Below are 22,073 nucleotides of genomic sequence, written 5' to 3'. Positions count from 1 at the left end.
AGTCTAACAGTTCTGGCAAGAGGTGATGAAGACCTGAAATAAGGTGATGGATGTATGAATGGAGAAAAAAAAACGTTGAATATTAGAGATGTAGGGGAAGTAGAAATGACTTTGTAACTTGATAATTCATTTGTGAGATGAGGGAGAAAGGCAAAAGCTGAGAATAATTAGGTTATGAACTTGAGGGCCTGAAAGGAGATGTTGACACTTTTGACAGAAAAAAGACATTTTGGAAGAGAGAGTTGTTTTGATAAAAATAATGAGTTTTCTCTTGGACATGTTGAGTTTTGGCTGTCCTGGGATATCCAGGTACAGGACAAAAGCATAGGGAAGAGGTTTTGACTCAATATATAGATATGGGAGTCATTGGTGATTAAACTTATGGAAGCTGATAAATGAGAGGTTTTAGAGAGGGAAGAGTAGGGGACCTAGGATAGTTTTTGGGAACATTTAGGGTTATGCTGTATAATGAATCAGCCATGTGCATTGAGTGGTCAGAGAAGTAGTAGAAGAAATCAGAGAGAGTATCTAGGAGGAGAGAATGACTAATGAGGTCAAATGCAACTGATTATTTGAGAAGCATGAAGCCTTCAAATGCTATCAGATTTAGTGATTGAGAGATTACTAGGAATGTTGGTATGAGCATCTTCTCTTGAGTGATGAAGAATGAAGCCAGATTTCAAAGAACTGAGTAGGGAGAGGAGAAAAGCGTTTGCAGCAAAAGTGGCCACATTTTTCTAGAATTTTGTCTGAAAAGGGGATGAAAGATATGGGATGAAGCTTGATGGAACGGCATGGCAAGGGAAAGAGCCCCTTCATTTCTAGAGACTGGAGAAAAGAAAGAAAGAGGAAGTGATGCTGAGTTATTTCCACTGTGCAGTGTTGCCTTGCTCAGCATCAATTTGGTATTGTAGAAAGGACAGACTTCTCAGAGGGGCCAGTGAGAGAGAACACAGCTTGAAATAAAATGAAGAGGATACACACTGCTCAGGAAGTTAGGCAAAGGGACCTTAAACTGCAAACAGGTTGTATGCAGCTATCAGAGCGAAGCATTTCAGAAAGATCCCTCTTCCAAAAGAATGAAGAAAAGCCAAATTCTCTCCACTAGAAAATTTTACTTTTAATAAAGTAAGATAAAAATAATACACCATCATAATCATATAGTAATTGTTATTGTATAAGATATTAATTGTATATTATATTGATATAGCTGCATAACATACACATCATATATTAACATAACCAATATAATTGATATAATTGTATTTAGCATATCATAACTAATCATACAATTATATTTAATATAATTATAATTAATGTTATAAAAGATTGTGTAATTATACATGATTATAATTTATAATTATATGTGGCATATAATTATAATGAACACAATTATAATTAATATATTAATAGTTACTTTTAAGGTTTACAAAGCATACATTATCTCATTTGATTCACACAATAACTCTGTGAGGTAGGCAGTCTTATAATTTCCATTGTAAGCCTATGTAGTAGGCATCCATATTTCCATTTTAGAAATGAGTAAACTGAGAGAGGCCATATCACACAGCTAAGGCAGAATTTGAACTAAGTTCTTCTGGATTTCAGTTCTAGTACTCTCTCCATTAGGCCATCCATGTGATCTTCCCTTTCTGCTGTCAGGTAGTGTCCACTGCTCTTTTGAAGCCCATCCCGACTGTGTGTCCCTATGGGGATGACCTATAATAAGTCAAAGACAGTATATAACAGGTGGAAAAAGAGGAAGGGGATCGGGTTTCCGAGGCTTTAGCTACAAAGTCTTCCCCTACTGTTGTGGACAGTGATTCCTCCTTTATCTGAACTCTTACTAATCACACAGTCTGCCTCATAGATTGGCTCAGAAATAATCTTGAATTCTTTCATGTGTCCTGGTTTTATGTCCCAGCTACATAGACCTCAGGAGCAGCTCATTGACTCAGTGGACAGAGGGCCATGCCTGAGTCAGAGAGACTCATCTTCTAGAGTTCAAATCCAGTCTCAGACACTTACTAGCCTTGTGACCCTGGACAAGTCACTTCAGCCTTTTTGCCTCAGTTTCCTCATCTGTAAAATGAGCTAAAGAAGGAAATGACAAACCACTTCAATATCTCTGCCACAAAACCCCTAAATGGGGTCACAAAGCATCAGACATTACTGAGCAACAAGACCCCATGAGGCAAGGCTGGTACCTCCTGCCATGCTCTTTTCTGTGGTCAGCACTTGGCCTGTAATGTATCAGACCTTTCATCACAGAGAACTGAACATGGATTTGTCCTTGGGATCCTAGGAACATAGGTGGAAAACTGGGAGGGGTCTCTGAGGACATTAAGCCCGACTCTCTCATTTTAAAGATGAGGAAATCAAATAGCTTATGGAGACAAAGAGACTTGCTCAAGATCACTTAATTAGTGAAAGATCCAGGATTCTAACCCATATTCTTTGTCTTCCAATTTAGCATTTTGAACAAAAGTTAGGATGATTTGAACCCAGGCCTTGTGACTCCAGAGAAAGAAGGAAAGAGAAAGGCAGAAAGGAAGAAAAAGAAAGAAAGAAAGAAGGAAGGAAAAAAAGAAGGATCTGTGTTATCCAACTGGCCAGTTCCAGTTGAGTTCCCAATGAGGTAACTCCCAGAGAATTCATTCTTGAAGAGGACCATGAGATCAGGAAGATAATGAAATGTGTAATGAGTCAGTCAATAAACATTTATTGGGCCTATGTATCAGATACTTCATAAGGAAAAAGGCAGGATATGGTGAACACAACAGAGAGGTTCTTGTTATGGGCTATGGGAAATTTTCAGGTGATAGGATTCGATTCAAATCAGGAATATCAGATGGAAAGGCAACTCAGTAGGTGGGGTGATTCCCCTCTACGTGAGCCTTTGATGGAATGGATTCCACTGGGGTGAAGGTGGAGGAGAAAGGTAAGGATTTCATTTTATTTGGTGGAGACCATGGAAACAAGGGCACAAAGATCAGGCCAGAGTAATATGAAATTTTAAGTGGATAGAATCCATTTAAGCATATATGTATGTATGTATATATATTTTTAAGGACTGAAGTTATGAGGAAACGTAAGGGATTGATAAGGAAGAGATAGTTGTTACAGAAGACAAGAGAACAAAATGTAGAACCTTGGGAAATATGCAAGTTTTAGCTAGGAGGAGAATAATTAGAAAAGGACACAACTAGAAGTTGTAACTGTATCTTGAATATCCTGGAGCATACATCTTTTTCTTCAGTAAGAATTGAGGACACCCTGGAGTTCTCTGAGTAAAAGATGATGTTCTCAGATTTTCTTAACTCCCAGGTCCAGCTCTCCATCCACTGTGATACCTAGCTGCTTAGAGCATTGCTTTTATAAGCACATATGGGCAATGTTGTGAAAAATGAATTGGAGTGAGAAAGACTGGGGGCAGGAAAATCATGTAAGAACCTTTTATTTTGCAGTAGTTTAGAGGAAAGGTAATGAAATCCTTGTGCAGTGTAGCTGCCCTGGGAATGGAAAGGAAAGGACAGATAAAGCTATTTTATGTGTATTTAAGCAACAAGGACTTGACAACTGATTAGATATGGGAAATAAGAGAAAAGAAAGCCAAGATTTTAGACATGGGTTCTGGGAGGATTGTCATATCATTGACTGAAAAAAGAAAACTGAGAGGAAGTTCAAATTGGGGAGCAAGAATATCAGTTATGTTTGAGGCAGACAGCTAGGTGAAGACTCCTAGTAAGTGATGGTAGTATGAGAATTGGGCTTAAGAGAGATACCAGAGTTGACTATTTAGATATGGGGGTTATTTTTAAGGCTTGAAGTTATGGGGATATTGAAGGGGCTGATAAGGAAGAGATAGTTGTTACATAAGACAAGAGAGCAAAATGTGAAACCTTGGGAGATATGCAAGTTTTAGGCAGGAGGAGAATAATTAGAAAAGGACACAAGGGAAGAGAGACATACAGAGAGACAAAGACAGAGACTCAGCTAGAGAGAGAGACAGGAAGACAGATACATAGAAACAGAGAGATAGAGACAGACATACACGGAGACAGACAGAGAAAGAGGGAGAGACAAAGACAAAGAAACACAAAGAGGGAGAGATGGAGAGACAAAGAAGAAGGGAGGAAGGGAGGAAGAGAAGAGGGAGAGGTCATGGGAAATAGGAGAGAAAGAGATAAAGAGAGAAAAAGAGATGAATGGACAGATAGAGACATAGAGAGAGAAGAAAGAGGAGATGGAGGGTGAGGGGGAAGAGGACAGGGGAGATAGGAGAGAAAGACAGGCAGAAGACACACAGAGAAAGAGTGATATGGAGAGAGACAGAGATAAAGATACACAAAAATGCAAAGTCAGAAAAAGACAGATAGAGAAATGGATAAGTTAAGGAGTGGCAGAATCAAGGAAAGATTTTTCTATGATGATGCATTGATTAAAGATACCAGCTCTTGGATAGTGTCAGCTAAGATAAGGAAGCAGCTGCCATGACTTTCACATCTAGAAAAAGATTCTGACATGAATTATAAAAGGGATTAATTAAGGGAGCACCTTGGCAAGCCAGTACTGATTAGTCCAAATTTCTCTACACTGTGTTTACATTTGGTTCTACTTCAATGAACAAAACAAAAGAAAAAACCCAAAGCTCCAAATTTGAAATGCTATTTTTAGCCACTTAAATTGATTAGGTTTTAGTGGAAAGAGCCACAAAGGAAGAGAAGTAAAAGAAGGAATAAATGGAAAAGAAGGAAGAAAGAGAAAAAAGAAGGAAAGGAAGAAAAGAAGGAAAGAGGAGTAAAGAAAGAAAAGAGGAAGGAAGGGATGAAGAAAGAGGGGGGGGAAAGGAAAGAAAAAAAGGAAAAAAGAAAGAGGAAAGAAGGATTCCTTTTTGTTATTTCTATCTAGGGCTGTGGGGACTTGGGATTCCGCAGCCTAAGAGGAGGATACTGCAGTAGCTTTGGATCTTTGGAGCCTGTGCCAAATCAACAGCTCTTCCCCTACCTGAGCTACTGTGGGTGTGATTACCCCCTTTGCCTTAAATAGACAGTGGCTTGCCCTCCATCAGGACATAAGCACAGTAGGGTAGTTTTATGAAGAACAGAAGGACAGGCCCTTTTCCTACTTCTCTCTGCTTGGTGCATAGTAGGGTTCCTGGAACATTTTTATGGAGACCTGAGTCACATCTCTGTGGCATCTGCTCCTGAGTGCTGTTCCATCAGAATCATAGAATTTCAGAGTGAGAGAAGCCTTAGGGATTAGCCCATTGAACCTTTCATTTACAGAAGGGAAAATGTGACTTATTCAAGGTTACATGGCCAGTCATTGGCAGAACTGGACTAGAATCCCTAGTAGTTTCCTGCCTTCCTTTCCAGGGTTGTCCCTGATACTTCTTGGCTTTTTGCTTCCCACTGGTTGGCTTGACCTTAGAAGATTAAGTCATATGTGTGGAAAAAGTACAGTAAGTGCCCAGCATTATCTTTCACATGTTCCTTTTATGTCAAATGTAAAACTGGAAGCATGACTCTATTTTTACCCTTGGAAAGCCTGTCATAGGTGAGTACTGTGCTCCTGGCCTGGAGACTCCATAATAGGGACACGATTTTATTCCATCCTTTTGGGTTCCCCACTATTCTAGGCTAACTATACTAAGGCATGCCAGAAGTCTCTTCATTTTGTTGCCTTTCCTTGGAATGCTTTTATATTACTAGTTCAATCCCCTCTCACCAATCCTTCTCCTCTCCTTTCCAGAATCATCCCATATAATAAAGGATTAAAGAAAAAAGGAATAAGAGGGAAAAATCAATAAACCAATCTGTACATTGGAAAAATTTAACTTTATATGAAATTCTTCATATCTATAGAACTTCCTTGGCCTCCTACCCCATACATAGCTCTGCAGAGGAGAAGGAGGTGCTATCTTCTGTATTTCTTATTCTTCTTTTCTTTTTTTATTTCTTCTTTTTTGGCCTTCTTTCTTCCTTTTTAAAAGTTCATTTTAAAAATCAATATCTTTGCTTTTACATCACCTGAAATTTCCCTTGCATCCTTTCTCGTCTCCTCTCCCAGAAAGCCATTATATATAATAAAGAAATTTTTTTCAGGTACAAAAAGAAAGGAGAAAAATCTACCAAACCAATCAATTCACAGAAAAAATTATAAAAGTAATGCAGTTTTCTATACTCATGGACTCCTAATCTCAGCAAAGCAGAGAGGGGGGGGATATCATCTCCTATCTGTTCTTTGAGACCTGATACTTCTTTGTAATTTTGCAACATTCACTTTTTATTGGTTTGTGATTGTTTTTTCTTGTAGTCATGTGTGTTGTGTGTTGCTCTCTAGGATGTATTTAATTCATTGTTAATCATTTCATTTAAGCCTGTGCTTTTCTGTACCCATCATATTTATAATTTCTTAAAGCACAGTAATATCCCATTGCCTTCACATACCACAATTTTTTCATTCCCCATTCAATGGGCATCTACTCTGTTTTAAACTCTTTGCTACCACAGAACTGTTGCTATAAATATACTTTAAATTTGATATGCTACTTTGGCCTATAGAGGATCTTTTTTTTTTTTTTGGACAGTGATTTTGTTTGGTGTATATTCCTAGTGGTAGAAATCAATGGGTCAAAGTGTATAGACATTTTAGCTATTTTATTTGCAAAATTCCAAATTGTATTGCAGTAATGTTGCGTAATTTATAGGTCCTCCAACAATGTGTGGAATGCATCTCCCTCTTCCTACCAGCATGATGTGGTGGAAAGGTCACTGTGTTTGGAATCAGAGAATCTGGGTTCAAATCTTGGTGCTATTACTATATGTGGGACTGGACAGTGATTTCTTATCAATAATTCTTGATTTTCTTATCAGAAAAATGAGGGTTTTGGACCAAAGGACTTTGATTCTATGTAATTGCTTTTACTTATTTGGATTCTACTTTCTACATGGTCTTTTTTTTTTTTTTTAATTATGCCTAACCTCCTTGATTTCTAAATGTGCTACAAAGGGGGTTTTAACCTTAGTCCATAAAATTAAACTTTTTGGGATACTTTTATTAATTTAGTGTTATATAATACAATATATCTGATGTATTTATGCATTTAAAAACATGATTCTGAGGGAAGGTTTTCAGGCTTCACCAGATGGTCAAAGGTCCCCATGACACAAAGGAGGTCAAGAACTCCTTCTCTGTAAGAAGAGGCCACAAGAAATTTCATCAGGGTCCACAAGTGGATTTTGAAATCTTCCCAGTTCATCTAGTTGCTTCTGTTTGAGCTCTTTCTTTGCTGGGAATCTTAGAAGTGAGAAATGAGAAATGGGGCACTGCAGCCAGCAAGAGATAACCCTTCCCTGATCCTTGAAGATATTTTATTTTCAGCATCACCTATCACTGGTGATCTCAAGACTTCTGGAGAGTGGAAAACACAACAAACTAGTTGTACTAGTTGACCTCATACTCCTTTCAAAACTACTTTCTATAAATCCTCATTCAAGGATATATTTGAGATTCTTGCCTTATAGTGCTGGTTAAACAATGTCACACTGAATTATTTGTATAGAACTCTGTGTTATTTACTAATCCATGTATTTTAGTTCTGTCTCTTCAACTAGACTTGAAGATTCACTAAAGTAGGAATTGTATTATCTTTATCAATCATAGAGTTGCCACCCACATAGCCAGCAAATACATGATTGGTTTTCTCTTTTCCTCTATTCCTTTTACTCTTTCCAGGGACTATAGACTTTTTTTGGAGGAAGGGAGATGGAAAACCATCCCTGCTTCATTAAGTTGCTGTCAATTTTGGGGGGGTTCCAAAGTCCTATGATCAGCCTCCATTTCCATCCTAAGAAACATCCTGTGATTTCAGTTATTGTCTCTAAAGGGTTCACCATTTCCTTGGTGCCTCTAGTCTATTATAATCTCTCTTTTCCCTAACCTAAGCACTATATTTTGAATCAGAGTCCTTGACTTTGAATACAGTTCTACTTCTTAAGAGACTATTTGATTATACCAGGTCATTTAATCTTTCCTAAATTCAAATTCCTCATTTGTACAACTGTAAGAGAGGGTTTAACTAGAGGATCTCTAAGGTCTTTTCCAGTTGTAAACTCTCTTGTTCTCTATGGATCCCCACATATAGCCCTGTGCTGTCTGATCTATATATGAAATTAGAACTGATTGCTTTTTGGATAGTTCTGTGATTTCATTAATGAGGTGCTCTATCCAATGGTAGAGATCAATCTCTAGCTATATAACATCGACTTGTTTACATCTTTCAAGAATTTCTTCCTGGGGGATTAGCCAACATGCCTGGAGCCTTCTTCTAGGTCTCCTGGCATTGTTTGAATATGAATGGAATTCATAAGTTGTCCTTTTGTTATCCTTTGACCTTACTTTGTGATTTGCCCACCTTCTTTTCTGGTCACATATCCCTCGTGACATTAGGGAATAGGAAAAGAAAAGGCTGACTCTTGCTTTGAATTTCCCTCCCCCTATAGCCCTGGAAAGGGACAGGTTTTTTGGGGGGTAGGGTGACCCAGTGACTGTTCAGTACATGGCAGTTTGAATATTTCAGATCTACTGAAAGTAAATATTTCTGCCTTTTAATTGGTGTGTGGCAGATGGTACAGTGACAATGAGACTTCGCTTTTGGTTAAAAGAACCAGAGGAAGCCAATAGTGATGGCTGATGGAAAACCATGTCAAGAGTGTGACTTTAATCTTGGAATTCCATGGAAAATTGACAGGAACAAAAATATTACCTGAAGAAGTTGGTCTTAAAAGCCCCACTACTCCTCTTCCTGTTCTTTGGGATAGATTCTTCAACTATACACAACTCATGTTTCTTCTGAGTTACTTTACTTCTGGTATCTATTATATAGTCTAAGTGGGCAGCTATGTGGCTTGAGCCTGGAGTCAGAAAGATATCTTGCTGAGTTCAAATTTGGTTTCATACTTCCGAGCTGTGTGACCCTGGACAAGTCACCCAATCACTTAACCCTGTTTGTCTCAGTTTCCTCATCTGTAAAATGGTCTGGAGAAGAAAATGGCAAATCACTTCAGTATCTTTGCCAAGAAAACTCCAAGTGGGGATACACAGAGAGTTAGATGTGATTCAACAACTCCTCAAGAAGCTTATTCTCTAATCAGGGAAAGTAGAACAAGTCTTTAAATTCATTTAATACAAAGCAGAATAATAAACATTATAGAAGTTGTACAAAGTACTGGAATAATAACAAATTTTTATAGTGGTTTAAATGTAACATTTTGGGAACTTTGTCATTCATGGGTAGCAAAATAACTACTACTTGTCTGAGGCCCCATGTGTCAGCACCCAATCAGAATTATTGCTCCTATGTTATTACTTATGCTGACTTATTCAGAAAAGCATGAATTCAAAATGAGAAATTGAATCAATGTGACAAAGACAGGAAATAAGGAACAATTCTCTTCCACACTCTGCACACATGGGGCCACTTTCCCTTAAGCTACCGCAGCATCAGTGATAGGGCACAGATGCAGAGAATACATATGACTAGGGAATATCCATGGAAGCTCCTTCTACCTCTATCCTTGAAACATGTATGAAGTAGAACATAACAGGAGCCTATGTGGATAGAATACATGTTTTTAAAGTATATGTATTAGGTGTATAACCTATATCAGATTGCTTGCCATCTTGTGGAAAGGAGAGAGAGATGGGAGAGAAAAAAATTTGGAACTCAACCTAATAAAAGTGAATGTTAAAAATTATCTTTACATGAAATTGGAAAAAATAAAATACTATTAAGAGAGAGTATACATGTTAGGTATGAAAGTGTCCAGGACATATGGGATGAGTCCATGTAAAGATATTGAATCTAAAGTACATGTGTGATCAGGGCAGCAAACACCTTCAACACTGCCCAATTACTGTGTGTAAATAATTGAATTACTCTTAGTTATTCTCTTCTGGGCAACACACCTCTACTACCACACACCTCTACTCTACTTGGTCTCTTGCTTGCCAAGTTGCTCCCTGTTACCATCTTCTAAGCTTGTCATTCAAGGCAATCTGTTGTTCTCTACTTCCATCTGCTAGGTGTAGTGGTTAGAAATCCTCTCCCTGCTGTGGGCTTGCTGATAAGCTTTTAGCACAGGACTGATCCAATAAACCTAGTTAAGTTCAATTCAGAATGAACTACATTAAGATGAACAAAAAAGTTCATCAAATCAAAAAAGATTGTATTTTCCTCCTGGTGTTTCTTTGAGATCACTGATTCCAAATATCCAAAATTATTTCCCTCTCTACTATTTTTATTCTTTTTTCCTGAAGTTGTGTCTGGAAAAAGGTGACCTAGACTTTGTCCTAGGTCTTGGAAAGCTAGAGAGGTAGACCATAAGTTCATTGAAGGCAAGCAGTATTCCTTTTTCTCTTCTTGTTCCCAATACCTAGCACACTTCCTCGCACAGCTGAGGCACTTAAGAAAAGGCTTGATTGATTAATATTATTCTTTTACCAGTTCAGGAACAACTGACCATTATGCCTGATTAGTTAGAACATTCCATTATGATAAGATGACCATGCTTCAGGTGAGCTACTTGTAGATGGTCCTTTTCCCACTGTTCTTACTCACTTCGTAGCTTGACAAATCCCCAGCGGCGTGAAGTGTCACTGAGTCAATATTTCTCTCATGGAGCTGTCTCCTGTGATCTATTTTTTCCCTAGGGACTTGTGCTCAGGATCTGTGTGATGACCCATTAGCATCCTGGATACCTTAGAATCAGCCAGAGTCAGGAGAAGCAAAAATCTTTATTCTTGGTCTTTAGCAGTAGAGGTGAAGGAGATGCACGCAGGATCTCTGTGACCTCACCTCTTTGTCTCCTGCCCAGAGTGACTCTGGCTACTCTCACTCCACCTCCTAGTCCCTCCCACAATTCTCTGTATACACCAAAGGATTGGGCCAGCACAGGATAGTGGGAAGGGCCATTTTCCAAGCATATTCTTATAGAGTATTGTCCAATAGGTAATTAGCATCAAATGCTTGATTGTCCACCTCAGTGCATTGACTCAAGAGTTTCAGCCCTTTACAGATCTGGTATACAAGGCTCTGATATCATTTCTTTTTTCTTTCCCCTCACAATAATCCTGTAAGAAAGGTACTGTTTATTATGACTATTTTACAGATGAGGAAACTGAAGCTCAGTAAGATTAAGCAATGTGCCCCACATCACAAAACTAAGTAAATATCTGAGTGGGATTTGAATTTATCAGTGATAATTTTGAAGAAAGCTATTTTAGATGACTTTCCAAGTCACAAATTAGTTTGCAAGCAAGTATGAAATTTATGGGAGGTAGAGAGATGGAGGCAATGGGAATAGACAGTTTTTCTAGGAGTTTGCAGTTTTCCTTGTGCTTTGTCAATAATACAGAGGAGGTAGAGGGATTTCTCTGGCCTACTTTTAGGCTCTGTAGCAGATCAACTTGACAAATAAGAGACACTGTGTTCATCAGATAGCAATTTGGGAGAAAGTTAGGCTTGGCAGTCAAAGAGTACAACTGCAGAAAAGAATAAGTTCAGGGAGTCCAATTGATCTTTGCAGTTCTAGGGAGAGCTGCAGAAAAACACTAAGAAAAGAGAAAAGACATTGATATCCTACAGTCCTGGAGGTGTGAGTTGCCCTCATTTCATGTATTCTTTTTTTTTTAATGTGTGTAAATCCAATTTTCTTGTTGCACGTTAAGTATTAGATTCCGAAGGTATAAGTAACCTGGGTAGATAGACAGTAGTGCTAACAATTTACATTCACTTCCCAGTGTTCCTTCTCTGAGTGTAGTTGTTTCTGTCCATCATTGATCAACTGGAAGTGAGTTGGATCTTCTTTATGTTGAAGATTTCCACTTCCATCAGAATACATCCTCATACAGCATTGTTGCTGAAGTGTACAGCGATCTTCTGGTTCTGCTCGTTTCACTCAGCATCAGTTGATGTAAGTTTCTCCAAGCCTCTCTGTATTCCTCCTGCTGGTCATTTCTTACAGAGCAATAATATTCCATAACATTCATATACCATAATTTACCCAACCATTCTCCAATTGATGGACATCCATTCATATTCCAGTTTCTAGCCACTATGAAAAGAGCTGCCACAACCATTTTGGCACACGCAGGTCCCTTTCCGCTCTTTAGTATTTCTTTGGGATATAAGCCCAATAGCAGCAATGCTGGGTCAAAGGGTATGCACAGTTTGATAACTTTTTGGGCATAGTTCCAAATAGCTCTCCAGAATGGCCGGATTCTTTCACAACTCCACCAACAATGCATCAGTGTCCCAGTTTTCCCACATCCCCTCCAACATTCATCATTATGTGTTCCTGTTATCTTAGCCAATCTGACAGGTGTGTAGTGGTATCTCAGAATTGTTTTAATTTGCATTTCTCTGATCAGTAGTGATTTGGAACACTCTTTCATATGAGTGGATATAATTTCAATTTCTTCCTCTGAGAATTGTCTGTTCATATCCTTTGACCATTTATCAATTGGAGAATGGTTTGATTTTTTATAATTTAGGGTCAGTTCTCTATATATTTTGGAAATGAGACCTTTATCAGAACCTTTAACTGTAAAAATATTTTCCCAATTTGTTACTTCCTTTCTAATCTTGTTTACATTAGTATTGTTTGTACAGAAACTTTTTAGTTTGATGTAATCAAAATATTCTATTTTGTGATTGATAATGATCTCTAGTTCTCTTCTGGTCATAAATTCCTTCCTCCTCCACAGGTCTGAGAGGTAGACTATCCTCTGTTCCTCTAATCTATTTATGATCTCATTCTTTATGCCTAAATCATGGACCCATTTTGATCTTATCTTGGTATATGATGTGAAGTATGGATCCATATCTAATTTCTGCCATCATTTATTTTTTCTTAAGTTGATTTGAGGGAACTTTAATTTTGATGCTACTAATCTTGGGCTTCTATATAGTTAATTTTGATTCCACCTGCTTGTATCTCATTTTCCCTATCCTCTTCATTTCTCCACCTTTTCCCTTTCCATTTTTCTCTGCCTGCTTTCTCTTTTCTTCCTCGTCTTTTTTTATTTTGCCTCTCTTCTCTCTTTCTGTCCACTCTTGGATCCCCATTATTGACCTCTTCCTTCTCCTTTGTTATTGGCTTCAAGATTCCTAGATATAGTATTCCCTGTATGATGAAGATTCAAAAATTACTCTTAAATTGGGAAGGACAAACAGGAAGGGAAGGAGGAAAGAAAATTATGTGAATTAAAGAAAAAATCTGAGTAATATAATATGATTGAGTAAATGCAATTATGGTTCAAATTAGAGAATCTTCCCAAGTGCTGTAACAAATAGAGAAGAATTAATTCATAATAGGCAAATTCATATTTGTAAATAGTGCCATGAAATTCTCTACTCTTAAGTAGTTTAACATTTCTCTGGTTAATAATATCAATTTGCTTAGCAACACTCCATCCCCACTATATCCCCTACCCCTACCCCATTTCCCATAAATCCAGGTGATATTTCCCTTATAAGGGCTCTATTTAAAGAAGTTATTTTCCAGAATCAAGAAATGGCCCAGAATAGGAGTGCTCTATTCTTCTGATTACTGTAATTTCCATTAAAAGATGGTTTTTCTGGCCCTTGTCCAGGTTAACAGTTAATAAGGAAATCCCCAGATGAAGTGCTCATCACAGGAGGTAAGAGAAATGGAGAGCAGAACCAGGCGATGGTCTGTTTGTTTTTCTGTGTTCTGTATTCAAGTATAAATAACGCTACAATGGCTCTCTATCCTAGCTACCACATTGAGATAGGGGAATCATTACAATGACCAAATAAAAAAGTCAAAAAATTCAAGCAGCAAAAAAGAGGAGGAAGAGGAGGAGAAAGAAAAAAGAAAAAAAAATGACATGCATTTATCCTTAGTTCTCAGAAGTCTTTTCTCACTAATTCGCTTTCCAGAGTCATTCTTATTTGGAATTTCCATCAGAACAAAGCTCCTAGCTTCTCTACATCTTGTATTTCAGGAATAAATGTTTACTGCATACATGAATGAATGATTGGTTTGGGTTCAAATTTTATAGTATATATGGGATCCTGACAGTATCCCCTCCTCTTATTCTTCCTAAATCTCCAACTTCCTCCTCAAAGAGCTTCAACCCCTATCTCACTACAGTGAAGTCTGATTTATTCTGTGTATTTCTCTCCCTGGAGAAAAGTAAATGGAAATCTCGGGGCACTCCAGCCCTGAAGAAGATCCTTTGACAGAGGTGTAGTGGAAAGATTGCTGGATCTGGAGTCAGGAGGCTTGGTTCTTAATCCCTGTCTGACTACTTACAGCCAAGTTTCCTTCAGCAATCTGTCAGTCAATCAACAAACACTTATTAAGTGCTTAACTATGCTTAGCCCTAGGGATGTGAAGAAAAATAGAAAACTGTCCTCTACCTCCATGATCTTATATCCTAATGGGGGAGATAATATGTACAAAAATAGGTACGTACATGATATATACAGAGGAGATATAACATAACCTTACAAGGAAAAGCATTAGTAGTTGGAAGGGATAGGGAGAGGTTTCCCAAATGAAATGCAGCTCATCTTTCTAATCTATTGGGCTTTCATCCTGCATGTTGGCTATCTCCCCTAAATTTTTATTATCCTCAGATTTGAAGGTGATGGTTGATTTCAGTCTTGAAGAAAGCCAAGAATTCTGAGACTGTAGGTGAAAAGGAGAGAGAGTTCTGGGCATTGCAAAGGCATGGAGATGGGAGATGGAGATGGGTTAGGCTGTGCAAGAGGAACAACAAATTGGCCACTATGTCTGAACTGTAGGGTATGCGTCACTTAATTATCTTGGATATATGAGTGACATTTTGTTTGCCTGAAAAAGTGTCTGAATTTCCTTTGCTTCCTCTTTCTGCCCTTTCCCTTTCTCTCCCCGCAATTTCCCTAAGACTGGGCCTAGGTGAAGGCTGCAATTTAGCTTCTGAGTTCAGGCCTTATTAAGTTTTACTTCATGGGTAAGACTTGACTCAACTCTGACTATGTAGATACTGTATGTTTCTGTCTCTCTATCTTTCTGACTTCCTCTGCCTCTCCCTTCCTGTCATTTTAATAATAACTGATGCATTAGCTATCATTATTATCTTTCCTCTCAAACCAGCTCCTTCTCTTTGACTTTGCCGTTCCTGTCAGTGACTCTGATGTTCGAAGCCTTAGTGTTAGATTTGATTCTTCCCTTCTTCTCTCCCTCCCACATCTCCCATCCAATCAGCTAATCAGTTCTGTTGATTTTATCTCTGTGACATCTCTCAAATTCATTCTCTCTTTATTTCCACTGCAGCCAGCCTAGCCTTGGCGCTCATTACCACCTGGCTGCATGATTGCAATAGCTTCTTGATAGACCTTCTTGCTTTTCCTCATTTTTCTCATCACACACTGAATAGCACAGTCACAGGCACCTCAAAAGCCCTTTAGACCAGGGCTTCTTTATCTGTTCTGTAGATCTGTGGATATATTTCAAGGGGGCTCCATCAATTTGGATAAAAATGATTTTTTAATTTTTACTAACCTTTAATTGAAATTGAACATTTTCTTCAATAATTTTAAAATGTTCTGAAAAGGTTCTATAGGCTTCTCTAGATGAACAGAAAACTCCATTGTACAAAGAAGACTTGAACTCCTGATCTAATTTGACCTCTACCTACAGAAGAATCCCTTTTATAACATAATAGTTATAATAACTAGCATTTTATAATTCTTGAAGCATGGTATTAAAATACATATGCCTCATCTCCTCAAAATGGTCAGATAACCTTTCCTTGCAAATCACTAGTGAGAAGGACCCTACTGCCTTTTGAAGCAACTTATGACACTTTTGGAGGATTTTGCCATCAGGAAAATTTTACTTTCATTTGTCCTAAATCTGCCTTGTTATAACTTGCACCCATCACTTCTAATTCTGCCTTCTAGGGCCAAGCACAACTTGGCTAATTCCTCTTCCACGTGACAGTCTTTTAATTAATGGGAGATATATCCTTTCCCTCTTTCCCTCCCCACCACATTATTCTCTTACCCAGATTAAATATTGCCAGTTTATTTAACTGATTTGTCTAATGGCAAGATACCAAGGCTGTTTGTTCTCCCACTCTCCCGATTGCTCCTTTGCTTATTCTTCAGATTGGCAAAGCCCTTTGTCAAATAAGGCTTCCAGAAATGAATACGGTACTCTCTACCGGGTTCTGACCAGGAGTAAATACATGCAAAGTTTTGGCATCCTTGTTCTGGATACTGTAATGAAAACTGAGACAGCTTGTTGGGCTGCCTTATCTCACTCTTGACTCATTGAGCCTGCAATCTCTCAAACCTTTAGATCTTATTCAGACAAATTGTTGTCAAAATGTTCCCCCATCCTATCTATGCAAGTGAAATTGATTTTTTAAATTCTAGTGTGGGATGACATACTTATTTCAATTAAATTTTAGAGTTATCCTGTTATTCTATCCTATTGAAATTGTACTACATATTAGTCATTCACCCCAGATTTCTTTTTTTTTAAATTGGATAAACCTTCTTATCTTTATCTTTGCATAGATCATTGATAAAAATATTAGATGTCTTAAGAAAATGGAAAAAGCCTTGGAGCACTTCATTAGAAACCTTCTTCCAAACTGAGAATGGACTATCTATAACTACCCTTGATCTCTAAACACTTAGATGTGCTATTGTTTAGTCCATATCTCTCCATCTTATTTATAAGATTAGCATTTTGTCAAATGCTTGCTGAAATCTAGACAAATTATGGCTACAGTTTCCAGATCTTCCAATTCAGTAACCCTGTCACAAAAGGAAATGAAGGTAAGCCAGACATGATCTTCTCATTAAAACCATGTTATGATCTATCATTTTCTCCTTTTTTATCATAGGTTTCAGCTCCTTATTACCCATTTTGTTCAGTGTTTTCCAATCCAAGAATCTTTCTGCTTGACACAGGAAACAAGCAAATTTAGAATTAAGTAGTTCTTTCTTATCACTATGACCCATTATCAATGTTCCATCGATTTTGAGCAAAGATCTTATCCCTTCTTTGACTCAACTTTCCCCCAGGAGAATTTGAAAAAAATCTTTCTTTGTTCTTCCCATTCTTTATTAACCTTAGCTCATTTTGGGCTTTAGCGCTCCTTCAATCTATTCCAATAGGACCAAACCACACTTTTGTATTCACCTTCCAATATCTGATTTATCTTTGTACCTGTCATTCCAACATCCAAGTTGAAGAATGAGTTGTACATTCACATAGATCACTTTAGACAATCCCTTCTTCCCTCTTTCTCCCCATTAAGGAACTGATTGAAAGCTGAAAGCTTTTGAAGTCCATGAAGAATGCTTCATTTAAAAAAAAAAAAAAAGAAAACTTGATTAGGAAGATATTTGAGCTAGTTCAAATAGACAGAGTTCCATTGGGAGTCTCCTTAAAGTTGCAAGATTTAAAAAAAGCTTGATTGGATTTGATAAAAATGGTCCCATCTCTTTCATTAGGTCATTCCTATTTCCTTCTTCTTGATTCCCCCCATCTCCCATTCATTCTCCCTTTATAATAACTTTGTATTTACTTTAAATTTGCTCTCTTATATATACACTGTATTCTCCAAGGTAAGCTCCCTAAAAGCAGGGACACTTGATTGTTGTTTATAATGGAAATATTATAATAATAAATGGAACAGCTCATAGTAGGTGTATAATGAATATTTATTGAAGTGAATGAAAGGTAACATAAGTATTATTATCTCTCTATTTCCTCCCCCCTTTTTTCAGTTATACAGTAACTCCCTCCCCCCCATCTGGTACTTGGTCTACTGCAGAATGTCTTCGCTATATTTCTTTATGTAGATCAGAAATCTTCCATACAATCACTGTATCTAGCTCTGCTCTCTTGAGATGAGTCAACAGGCATTTTAAAAATGCTTAGTATGTGCAAGGTGCTATGTGTGAGGAGTCTAAAGACCAAAGAAAAACAGTTTCTGCTGTTAAAGCACTTATATTTCAGGTTATATTATATGGGGTTATATTATTACATGGTTATACTCTTTCTTTTTTTTTTGTAGTTCATTTTTTGATAGTATTCCACTCCTCCTCCAACTTGCATGTCAGGACAATTTTTAACCTTCATTTTTTTATTATTATTTTTTTATTTATTATATATTTTTTATAATATTATCCCTTGTATTCATTTTTCCAAATTATCCCCCTCTCCCTCTACTCCCTCCCCCCGATGACAGGCAATCTCATACATTTTACATGTGTTTAACCTTCATTTTTACAGTCTTTTGCAAATTCCAAAATTTTCTCCCTTCTTCCTTCCCCTCCTCTCTTCTTAAATAAACTGGTAGGAAATTTATTATTTAGCTATCATGTAAAATATTTCCATATTAGTCACAGTTGTGAAACAGATCAAAAAGGGGGAAAAGCATGAAAAAGAATAAAGTAAGTGAAAAAAGTATGCTTCACCTGCATTGAGAGCTCATGAGTTCTTTATCTGGTTATGGATAGCATTTTTCTTCATTAGTCCTTTATATTTGTCTTGGATCATTTGGGTGCTGAGATGGTCATAGTTGATCATTGCACAATATTGCTGATATTGTGTATAATGGCTTTCTGCTTCTGCTCATTTCACTTTATATCAGTTTAGAGAAGTCTTTCCAAGCTTTTCTCAAATTTGCATTTTTATCATTTCTTATTGCACAATATTATTCCATCACTTAATTTACCATAGCTTGTTCAGCAATTCCCCAGTGATGGGCATCCCCTCAATTACCACTATTTTGAAAATATGAAAAGTGCTGCTATTAATATATATGCACATATAGGACCTTTTCTCTTTTTATGATTTCCTTGGGATATAGACCTTAGTAGTAGCTTTGCTAGATCAGAGGGTATGCATAGTTTTGTTGTCCTTTGGACATAATTCCACATTGAGCTCCAGAATGTTGGATCAATTCACACCACCACCAACAATTCATGTGTTCCAATTTTCCCACTTTCTTTCCAGCATTTATCATTTTACTTATCAGCCAATCTGATAGGTATGAGGTGGTATTCCAGAGTTTCTTTATTTGCATTTCTCTAATCACAAGTGATTTAGAGCATTTCTTCATATGCCTGTGGATAGCTTTGATTTGTTGATCTGAAAACTACCAGTTCACATCCTTTGACCATTTATTAATTGGGGAATGGGTTAAATTCTTAAAATTTTCACTCTGTTCTTTATATATTTGAAAAATGAGGCTTTCATCAGAGAGACTTGCTATAAAGATTGCTCCCCAGTTTTCTGCTTTCTTTCTGATTTTGATTGAACTGGTTTTGTTTGTGCAAAAGTTTTTAAATTTAATACAATGATGCTCTCTAGCTCATGTTTGGTCACGAAGCTGTAATTCACTTAACTTCTCTTTTAAAAATTTGGATGCTATACCACTCAGGACATATATAGTTAGTATTGCTATTACTTCATTGTCTACCGGTCCTTTTGAGCAAGCATAGTTTCCTTCCTTATCTCTTTTAATTAGGTCTGTTTTTGCTTTTGATTCATCTGAGATCAGGATGGCTACCCTTACTTTTTTATTTTTAATTTTTTATTTCAGCTGAAACATAATAGATTCAACTTCAGTTCCTTACCTAGTAAAAAGCATATTGTAGGATTCTGGCTTTTGATCCACTCTGGTATCCATTTCTGTTCTATGGGAGAGTTCATCCTACTCATATTCACAGTTATGATTACTATTTCCCTCCAGCCTTTTTTCACTCCTGTTTGTCCTCTCTCCTTTCACCCTTTTCCTCCTCACAGTGTTTTGTTTCTGTTCCCTGAATTTCCCTCCCTTCTGTTAGTTCTTCTCCCCTCCTCCCTTTACTTAATATCCTTTCCTCTTACTTTCCTATCTCGAAGGATAAATTTCCATATTCAACTCATTGTGTATATTATTCCCTCTTTGAGGAATAATGATGAAAGTAAGGTTCAAGCAATGGCCATCACCACTCTTACATCTTCCCCTTTACGTAATAGGTCTGTTGCACCTCTTCATGTGAAATAATTTACTCCATTCTATCTCTCCCTTCTTTCTGTACCTAATGGACCCTTCTTTCTTATCCCTTAATTATTTTTATGTCATTCCCTTAAATTCACCTTATATCAATATCCTCTGTCTATTTATATTCTCTCTAGCTGTAATATTCTTAGTGCAATTAAAAAAAAAGAATTACAAGTATCCTATCTTTTTAGAGACGTAAACAGTTCAGCTCCATTGAACTCTTTATGTTTTCTTTCCCTCTTTGACTCAGGGTCACACAAATATGTGTCTAAAGCAGACTCCAAACTCAAATCTAGCTTGAAATCCTTCTATTTCATGGAATGGCTATTTTTTTGATTGAGATATTTGATTGAGCTTAATTTTTTCAGCTATATGAACTGATATATTTCATTGTACCACATAGATCATAACTTTTGAGCTTAAAGTTCAGAGGATCATTGATCCAGTTAGTCACTGAGTATTTATTAATCATGTACTATGTACTTGGTACTGTGTCAGTCATAGGCAGACAAAGAAAAGGAGCTCACAGTCTAATGAGGATGGAGGAAACAAAATGCAAATAGCTATGTTCTAACAGGATATGTAGGCTCCAGAGCTGAAAGATACCTCCAAAGTTATCTAGACTCACCCTCTCATTTGGTAAATGGGGAAACTGAGGCCTGAAGAGGCTAAGGGATGTGACCAAGGTCACAAAGTGGTAAGTAGATTTTAATAGTTTTCCATAACACTTTTGTATATGTGTTCCACTTATTTTGTAACCAGTCATTTACTATACATAGATTTGTTGTCTTTCCAGGCAAATTGCAAATACCTTGAGGGGAAAAAAAGAAACAAGACTTGTACAGTTGCATATTTTGCATCACCCATAGTTATTTGCACAATATGTTACATATCCAAACCATTTATATTTGTTATTTAAGCCGACTCAGGTGACTCATTGAATGCCGGACTTAAGTGCTACCATCTGACACTCTCCAATGACCCCTTCTCATTGAATACTCTGCTAAATGTGCTCTTTCTCTGCCCTGCTCCTTCAGCATTATACTTGTATCTCCAGTATAGCCGTTGACATATTACAGTTATTTGGATGAATGACATAAATGCACAGGACACTTTAAGGCATCTAGGTGATGTCATAGTGCATAGAGTGCTGGCATTGGAGTCAGGAAAACTTGAGTTTGAATCTTGCTTTAGACACTTATTAATTATGTGCCCCTTGGCAAATCATTTCATTTCTCGGTGCTTCAGTTCGTTCATTTGTAAAATGACTATTTTATAAAATAAACAACAACAATACCTACCTTCTGGCATTGTTGTAAAGATCAAATGAGATAAGATTGGTAAAGTGTTTTACAAACCTCAAGGTGCTAGATAAATGCTAGTTATGATGATGGTATCACTTCCCTTTCTTTATTAAAAGTTGATTTAAAACAGAAAACAGTTTCTCATTCATCACTGTGTTCTTCAGAGCTCGCAGCATCATATCTGACATGTACTGGGAGCTTTGTTGACTTAATGAATGTTTGCCCCCTTGGGACTTTTTCTGGAAATATGATTAACCTCTGTTCTGATGTTCTTTTAGATCTGAAGCCAAGAGACTCCAATCCCCTGAGAAGGACCTGGCTATGAATCTTGTCTTCCTGTTCCTGAAGCCCTCCTTCTAACCTGGAAACATTGAAGGGTGAGTCTGTGAGTGGGCCAAAGGAACCCATGGGTATCAATTTATTGGGTTTGAATCAAGTCTGGATCCACAATTGAATGAAGCTTGCTAGCTCAATGGAAAGGCTTAATTTGATATCATCTAACAGAGCTGCTGCAGGGCCACATGCATCAGGGAATGGCCAGATTGCTGATTTTTTTAAGACTTATCAGCATTGTAAATAACACCATGTAAATGGTGGGCATGAGAAAAGGGCAAAATAGGCTCATTCTCCAGTAGTGGAGAAGGTGCAGCATGAGTGTGATTGGGAGGAAGGAGATGTGCT

The 22,073-nt window shown here is 37.3% G+C and overlaps 1 protein-coding gene across 4 annotated transcripts in view; it reads left to right on the top strand.

The window, feature by feature from the left end:
- The window catches only part of ATP2B2 (ATPase plasma membrane Ca2+ transporting 2), a 504,660-nt gene that overhangs the window by 102,776 nt on the left and 379,811 nt on the right, over positions 1–22,073 (top strand). For all 4 annotated transcript variants that reach the window (XM_074283932.1, XM_074283917.1, XM_074283910.1 and 1 more), the window contains exon 2: positions 21,671–21,769. The gene's annotated coding sequence lies outside the window, so the exon portion shown is untranslated. The remainder of the gene's footprint in view (positions 1–21,670; positions 21,770–22,073) is intronic.

The sequence above is a fragment of the Sminthopsis crassicaudata genome, chromosome 1, assembly GCF_048593235.1.
Source record: "Sminthopsis crassicaudata isolate SCR6 chromosome 1, ASM4859323v1, whole genome shotgun sequence".
Taxonomy (NCBI): domain Eukaryota; kingdom Metazoa; phylum Chordata; class Mammalia; order Dasyuromorphia; family Dasyuridae; genus Sminthopsis; species Sminthopsis crassicaudata.
This window is presented reverse-complemented; position numbering and strand designations above follow the sequence as displayed.